The 8,723-nt window shown below is 44.5% G+C and overlaps 1 long non-coding RNA gene across 1 annotated transcript; it reads left to right on the top strand.

Annotated features, from left to right (window-relative positions):
• Positions 1 to 1,042: 1,042 nt before the first annotated feature.
• Positions 1,043 to 8,344, top strand: LOC125942997 (uncharacterized). The gene is made up of 2 exons (XR_007465473.1): positions 1,043 to 1,840; positions 8,128 to 8,344. It is a non-coding gene; the product is annotated as an uncharacterized LOC125942997 (long non-coding RNA).
• The last annotated feature ends 379 nt before the right edge of the window (positions 8,345 to 8,723 follow it).

Raw genomic sequence — 8,723 nt, 5'->3', positions numbered from 1 at the left:
GGGATCTTTAAGATACACATCAATCTAAGTACACGATCGTTGTTGTATTTCGATCCTATCGTACCCGCGATCTCGAGCTCAGCAGCGCGATGCTATAGCCACTTAGCTAACGTAGCGGGTAACAGAAAAACGTGTGCCTGCGCTGAGCAGCTGCGCAAATTTAGTGTGAGTGTTAGTTTCAGATAGATGAATAGGTGAGTTCGATGATATATTTTTGTGGCAGAAGATCGCTCGGGTTTTTTACCTGTGCGGTTTTCTGCAGGCTGTCACAAATGGCGTTTTTCGCACGATGCTAGTTCAACATCCACGCCAGCGCGTTATTTGACAGTTTTTCGCTCCTACCGAAATCTGCACATTGAGCTGCATCACAATTCCGCTGTCAGCTGTTCAATCATGTAGTAAAAAACTATAGTATCGCAAGTTCCTCAATTCCTTAAAACGCGTTTCACCGTCGTGTACTCCGAAGTTGTGAGACTGAATTGTTCATTTCATCGCTCTTTCAAATTAAATACCTATATACGCTCAAAACCTACAGCTAAAATTGGCGCTATAAATAAGGATGTGTACTTTGGTGGGAGAGCAGCATTATGGCATTTCATCTAGACGTGTTCGTTTTGCCCAATTATTTGCAACCACAGCACGGCGATTTTAGCAGTGCACCACATATTATAGTAAGCGTTCCAGAAATTTTAATACTGCAAAGTTTATTTGCGACCTCTTTGAAATGTTTTGAATGACCCTACTTTGTATATTTACTTGGAATATTTGTCACATACATAGAAGCGCTAAGTTTACCAATTGGTAACTACACCAAGACCGATATTGAAGTTACCAGGACCGAGCACGGTTGGTCCGCAGCTCATGATCAGTGCAGCCATATACAGCCGATGCATATCGGGGGTATTATGCAAGCGTCTACCAAGATCGGAACGCGTAAAGCGGGCAAATTTGCTTTAGAAATAAGTTTGCAGTCCACGTGTGCTTATATCACAACGTTTACAAGGGCGTTGCAAAAAAAAAGCACATTCGATAATTGGCGGTATCTTTCAGAGCCGCGTATACTGCATCTATTTTGTCTGCTTTGGACGTGTTATTAGGTGCACATTACAAAATTGCGATATCGTTTAGTATTGCTATGTCGCAGAGTTGTAAACATGATAATTTCCAATTTTCGAGACTCTTTCGAAAGACAGCGCCGACATTAAATCAACATCTGCTTCCAGCCCATACTTGATTTTACATTGTATTTTAAATGCAAGAAACGTCATCGAAATCGGTGTAGCGATTGCCGAGAATGTCGATTTCACCATTCCTAAGTATCCGGAGCTAACGCTGCAAGCATTGCGCATTTCAGTGCGGGCGCGTCCGGAGTTTCCTTTCTCCGTGCAAACGAAAGGCTAACGGCGCCGCGACTGGCAGACATGGAAGGAGGATGAGATTGGAATTTTCTGCCTCCCCCCATGCTCGGCGGCCCTGGCTGCATAGCGCCTCTTCCTCTTCACAACCACTCTCTCTAGACGCCTCCAACTATCACGTGACAAAAGCCATGAGCGAGGGCGTTGGTTTGGTCGCGGGAGCTCAACCTCCCTTTGCCGTTCTCTCTCGCGACGTGCCCTTTCAATCTTTTCCGTTTCACATCTTTCACGGCGGGAAGCGGCGCCGGTTGTTCGGGCAAGTCGGTTCGCGCGTTTGTTTCCGACTTCGAAAACTGGCCGAGCGTGCTCTCCATTTTGTGTCTTCGATGCGTCAACCAAGGACCCTTGCTGACCCTCGGAGTACGCGGCGTCGCTTCTTTGACTCGGAAAGCGGATTCTGCCTCGTCGATACGGACAAAAAAAAAGTGAGTACCGCACGAAAGTGCCTTATTTCTGAGAATTGTTACCCCTAAATGCCCTTTGTATGGGCATGTCACGTTCGCGCCACGCGCTCGAAAAGTATACTGTGAGCTTGCCGCCGTCTTAAACGTTGATACATGTTTGTCACAGATAAAATAATGCTTGCTTTTTCCACATTGTGAATAACTATTTCATGACGCGTTTTCGTGTTTTTTCTCGATGATCCTGACAACGTGCGAGATATAGCGCTGCACTGACAAATTTAATTCATAATTATATTGCAGTCATCCATGGTCCGTGGAATGCGTTCGGGACAGTTAGTGTCCCTGTGGGGGTGAAGTGCTAAAACACCCGTGTACTTAGATTTAGGTACACGCTAAGGAATCCCAGGTGGTCCAAATTATTCCGGAATCCCTCACTTTGGCGTGCCTCATAATGTAGATCGTGGTTCTGGCGCGTATAAACCTCATAATTTTTTAACGTTAAGGAGAGTCAATTACTCATGGCAGGCTTATCACAGCTGCTGCTGTACGCATGCCGAAACTTTAGGGCTTCAACTAGTGTCGCTCGTTTGGCGATACAGAACTACGCTGCTTGCTCTTCCAGTGGACCACCATTCCTGCATTAATATTGTTGGCGATCACGAACGCGATGAGGCAAACTTGCGTAGCCGACATAATTTGTTTGGCATGTTTATTGTTATTCAATTCCTGGCTGGCGCGGTAGCGCCATTAAAAAATATTCCTTGCCTCGAATCTTGATCCCCACTGTTCTCGCGTAAAATCGCGCGCTTGCTGTTGCGTGTTACTGCGCTTGCTTGCAACGTGTTATGTTTTAACTCGTATTGTACTGGTTGCGTGTGACTCACTTGTTTTAGTCTTTTCATTTGCGTTTAGTGACGGTGATGTAACTGTGTACTGCGCATTTGGTCGAGCTACTCTCACCCACGCTTCGAATCTATTGATTGCTGGTAGGCATTTCTAAAATATTGCGATCTTTGTGGGTGCTTGCTCATGGATGCAGACTCGGGAACACGCCGCTTTGCGCATAATTTTCTTTCGCGCTATCAATTTAACCCATAAATTGTGCATGGCTTAAATTAAGTCGCATCGGCGTTCCTACCGCAAGTCATAATCTGAATATGCTAAATCTCGCAGGCTGAAAACGAAACGTTAGGTGAACTCGTAACTAAAATTCACGAAAATCTGGGGCTTTACATGCCGGAAGCGTGATATGATCATGAAGCACGCCTTAGTAGGGGACTTCAGATGAGTTTTTACCACCTGTGGCTCTCTAGCGTGCAGCCAATGCACAGCACACGGACATTTTTGCATTTCGCCCCCATTCTAATGCGGCCGCCGCAGGCGGGATTTGCGCACCTTCAGCACGCCCCATATTTTGTTTCCTTGTTTGTTTCTCTGGTTAAAGAAATATCGCCAGGCCATCTACGCGTTTCCACGCTGTTGTGTTCTTTCAGGGGTTTTACGAGCCAAAACCACTTCTGATTATGAGGCACGCTGTAGTGGAGGGCTCCGGATTAATTTTGACCACCTCAGGTTCTTTAACGTGCAATACAACGCAAGCACACGGGCGTTTTTGCATTTCGCCTCCATCAAAATGATCTCGTGCTCGCTCGGCAGCGCAAAACGGCTTAGCCGACTAAGCCACCGCGGCAGGTCACGCTGTTGTGAATTGTTGCTTTGTTTCTTGTTTAACCGTTATTTTATCAGAGCTTCATGGGATCGCTGGTAGCGATGTCCTCCAACGCACTTCTCTGAAAGGGAAGGGAAATTGAAATTTTAGTGTTGTTACGAACGTTTAGCAAAGCAGCTATACATCGCTTTATACCGTTGCCGCGACGTTCTCAGGCACAAGTCTGGTTGGCGCGTGCTCGCTAAGCTGCGCCAGTTGTACGCGTGGCGTGCTTTTTAGGCAATGCAAGCAAACCAACCGGTAGCTGCTGGATACGGTAGCGGCAATAGTAGAGCGGCATATGGTAAATGCTTGTTCATTTAATGTTCCAGTGGGAACCCGTGAGGTACCTGAATAATTAAATAAATTGAGGTATGTGTACCTACTCGCGCGTAGCGTCAAGCGTTCAGCAAAATCAGACACTTGCAGCGTTCTATCAGCAAGCTGAAGCGCTGGTAAACAGAACGATGCATGAGAGAGTGGTTTCCTGTGATCCACTTAACGATAGGCCTTTGTTATCGCAAGACTAATTATTTGAAACGCTGAAAAGGTCATTTCTTATTCCTCTTGTGCCATAGACATGCGAAAATATAGTCTACAAGTCAGGCCGCATTGTTGTTCCAGAGCGGATTATGTGACCATATACGTGGTGTCTTTTTTTAGCTGCACCATTTTTTTTAAAATTGCCTGTGGCAGATAGCACAATTACAAACCTTGATCAAAATTACTCGATAAGGCGGCCATTACGTTACGAGAAACCAATATGCTTTCCGAATAATTTACTTAATTGCGCTAATAAACGAACTACTTTGCAGCACATATTTTTAATCTACGAATTGTAGCTAGTGGGTATGCAATGCATATCGACTTGGACCGAGATTTGAGGACTACGCTAGTTTCGATATAATAATTTTGAATGTGTCCACCGAAATGCATTGGCGTTCCAGTTAGTGTGTGCTTCAATGTATGAAACAGTGTTTTCTTAAAAATTAAGTTAGAAAACTGTGCATTTTACTGCAAGTTTGATACCGCATATCTCGAAACCGCTGCCATCCTCAGAATTTGTTCCAAGTCGATATGCCTGGCATAATCACTAGCTACAATTAAAATATGTGCAGTGAGGTAATTAATAAAAAGTTAATTAGTGTAAGTGTCAATTGTTCAATTAAACGTTTAGATTTTTCGTAGAAGTAATAGGCCACCTCATCGAGTAATTTAGAACAATTTGGACAGCACAATTGTGCTGTCTGCCACATGTTCTTACAATTTAGTTCAGCTAAAATAAAAAGGACCATGTAGAATGAGAACATACCGTATGTTCTCATTCTACAAGGTTTTTTTTTTGACTGAACCAAATTAAAAAAAAAACATTGCATGTAGCAGATAGCACTTGGGCAAGCGCAATGGTCCAGTCATATCACATGCTTCAAACCATTACGTTATTAAGCCGCTTTCTGCGTTACATAGAGAGAAAGTAGCATTCTTTAATGAGATGCTGGAGATCTTAGCCTGGCTATTCGCCTGACATGCTATTCCAGGTGCTTAATAACGTAATGGTTTGAAGTAGTGATATGACTAGCCCATGGCGCTTGTCATGTAATTGTCATTTTAATTGAGTATGATGTTACCGGTAAGCTGAACCAACCGCTGAGTAGGTTGAGCTTACCACTGAGGCGAGGATGACAGAAGAAGGTGAATACGTCATTGCGGCCTCAGTAATGATAGAACAAGATGTTGGCCTTCAGAATAACACACGGATGTAATGTCCTATCGTTTGCGCCTTTAAATAAATAAATTGTGTGACCTGTATGTGCGGCATATGTATTTTTGTGTCCTCATTAACTGATAGTTTGGACCTAATTTTTTTATGCTGCTTCACTGACAAATCTATCTGTCCTAATTTAAACCACAAGAATGATTAATACGTAGAATTTTGCCGTCTTCAGTGTTTCTGCTCACATTGACTTCCATACTTTGCAACAGCTAGAATAATAAATTCAAATTCAGTGCTGCATCTGGCTTATGCTTTCTCTTGGTTCATGTTACAAGAAGAAAAAAAAAACAGGACGCCGATCAAAAAGTGGTAATAAGAATTGGACGCACGCAAGCCTTGTTCACAACACGAACTGCTCGAAACGACGGCATTCTGCGCATGCAGGCGGGATATTGCCATCGTTGCGATACAGCGTTTTTTCTGTAGTTTTTTGTAGTCTGGATAGCAAGGGATTCCAGAAACTCCCTTCAAATCCAGTTTCCTTAGCAATGATAGAAGCCTTGTCTCGTCGGTGGCATATTCAGCCTGCCACGTGCTCCGCAAGTGCAATGGAAAGCAACATTGTTTCTTCACTTCTGATTCATTTCTAATTGATATCTTTGACATAGGTTTCATGCTTCAAGCGCTTTCAGAATGACTGCTTTCGCTGATGTAAAGATAGTCGCGATTCGCGCCGGCTGTTCTGTATACAATGCTTGGAACATACCTTCTGCATCTTCACATCTGCCTGTTCATGCTGAAACTAGCGGGCCTAAACGTGGGACATTGACTTCATAGGGTTTCAGAACAATTGCGATGGCCTTGCTCACTCAAGGGACATAGGCGAGGGTCGTGCGAGCTCTAGGGCGCGCGTGGCCGGCAATGTGGCAGGCCTCAACGATTTTTCGTCGAACGAATGAACATTTCCGGTTATGCTCACTCGGACGTAATCTGTGCAAGTCATTGTCAGAAATCTGGTCGCCAGGATTAAAGCAAAAATTTTACAGCGATCCCGGCAAATTTGCTCTAAATCAGGACGCTCATGGCAGTGGCGTATCAGGTGGGGGTGGGTGACCGGGCTTCCGCCCCCCCCCTCTCTCTCCAAATCTCGTCTCTTTTTTTTCTTTTTTTTCTTTTCTTTCTTTTTTTTCTTTTTTTTTTTACGGCCTGCGCCCTGCTCCGTTTTGTGCCTGGCACGTCGCCTATTAACAAAGGCGCGTATCCTTCGAACGTGCGGCTGTTATGGGCATTCGCGTCTCAACGCATCTCCGACGCCTGGGAACTTAAAAGAACGAAGCACCGCAGTCAGGACGATCGCGGTGCTTTAGCTCCCCCACCGCCGAAAGAAATATCCTGGCTACGCGCCTGGCTCAAATTACGTCGCGAACATTCTGAGTGCGGTTACCCCGGAAGTGTTTCATTCGTTGCGTAGAACATCGTTCAAGTTGACCAGTGACCTCGCTTGGCCGCGCGTCCTGGAGTCGACGCTGCCATTCAATATGTCTCCAAAAGGAGGCCTTGTCACGTGTTCTGAAAACCTATGACGCGCGCCGCATATATGTTCCTGCCTGCACGTTGCATCATGAACTGGTGCGGACATGGTGTAGAATTATTTTTCGGCGCAAACTGCTACTACGTTTAAATCAACAAAAGATGCAATTTCGAAAAAGGGCTTGCAGCATGTGTATGATTTGAAAACGAAAAATGTCGCTTGCGACGTAGTTGCGGAGGACATGGCAGCCTCCAACAATGGCACTGGCCTTCTTGGACAAGGCTGTCGTTATTGCCAAGAATTCGGATTTCACGGTAATATCTCGAGGGCTTGCTACCAAGGCTACAGATAAGGCCGAATCGCAATGATGGCATTATTGCATCTGCATACGGAAGATACCTAGGTCGGATTTCTACCAGTTACTGTTTGCAAACAACGCTGCGGTATAAATGAGTGGGAACTCTTCAGTCATATGCAATAAAATCTTTTTATAGCGAAGTTGAAGGGGGAGCCAAAATTACGTCATTATGTTCATTACTGCCGTTCACTGCAATATATGCGCAATGTCGCGCACAAATTTCAACTTGTATAGAAGCAGACGGTTTTTCGAGCAGCAGAACCACTACATGGCCACGTGCTCGCTGAACTTCTAATAAAACAGCAAAAGAAACTTTGGCGTCCTTAACACACCACTTCTTAGCATCTGACACGATTGCCTTTACGATAGCTGCTTTCTGTTTCAATGTCATGATCTTTCGTTACCGCTTTTGTTAGGTCGTCTCTAGCATCGCGAAACCGGCGAAACGGCGACGCGGTTCAATAGGTTGCACGCTGCGACACCAACTATGTTCGTCGTGTGCGAGCAGCACGTGGTAGACACAGGGAGGCGTGGCCTCTGAAATTGCACCGGCGCAATCTCCGAGGCCACGCCTATAGCTGCACTAACTATATAGCCTGCGTGGTGTCGCAGTAAGAGGAATTGCGATGGCGATCTAGAGTCTGCTTACGCGCAACTACGCGTAGTGGTGAAAAGTACCAGTGTTCGACGGTGGATTCAACGCAAATACGTAAACGTTTTAAACATCGGCAACGAATGTGTGTTCTACCCTGCGGAGAGCAGAAGCGAGCCTGCAAGGGTCGGGCATTTCTTTTTTCGGAAAAAACTGAAGTTTGGTGTATCTATTGGCAGGATAAGTTTACTTCGTTGAAACGAGGTTATAAAAACATGGATATCTTCGGAGATTTCAGCGGGAATGTCATTTTGTTGTATACAATATTTTGTTATACCCCGTTTCGTTATAACAAAGTTTCACTGTAACATATCTAACATCTTTTGTCTTACCTTCTAATTGCAGGTGCGAAATCTGAGGTCAAGCATCATTGGAACACGCTGAATTTTCTGCGGATGCATCAGCCTGTGGAAATGTCTAAGCTAGTTCCCTGAATCGTGAAGTGTCCAATTTGTTATAACAGCCAGCCACAATGCAAAACTCTAGGAGGTGCATTAGAAACATTTTGCTTATGTAGTGGCGTGTTATTGATTTATTAAAAATTCTTTGAAACCTTTGACCACTTTAGCGCTTCATTTGTGTGAATAATCATGCTTTATGTTAAGCATACGTGGCTTTGACACGTGTTCATCACTTTTGTGGCTTTGCCAATATTTCAGTGTTGCTATGGTGGGTTGTAAGAAATGGGCCATAGGGATTGGTGCTATCGGTAAAGCCAACCTTTTTTCAATATTGCGAGGAATACGAACATCCTCATTGATTTCTCTATGTAGCAGATAACAGGGAGACACTCAATTCCTTTATAATTAATGCTATAATGGAAGGGTGTTTTGTGTATCTAAATTCTTGTGCGTGCCAAACATCCATGCAAGGAAAAATTCTGTAATAGTGTTGCAGGAGGCTTTTATATTATTCCATCTGCAAATCTAGATCAGTGTTGA

The sequence above is a fragment of the Dermacentor silvarum genome, chromosome 2, assembly GCF_013339745.2.
Source record: "Dermacentor silvarum isolate Dsil-2018 chromosome 2, BIME_Dsil_1.4, whole genome shotgun sequence".
Lineage (NCBI taxonomy): Eukaryota > Metazoa > Arthropoda > Arachnida > Ixodida > Ixodidae > Dermacentor > Dermacentor silvarum.
This window is presented reverse-complemented; position numbering and strand designations above follow the sequence as displayed.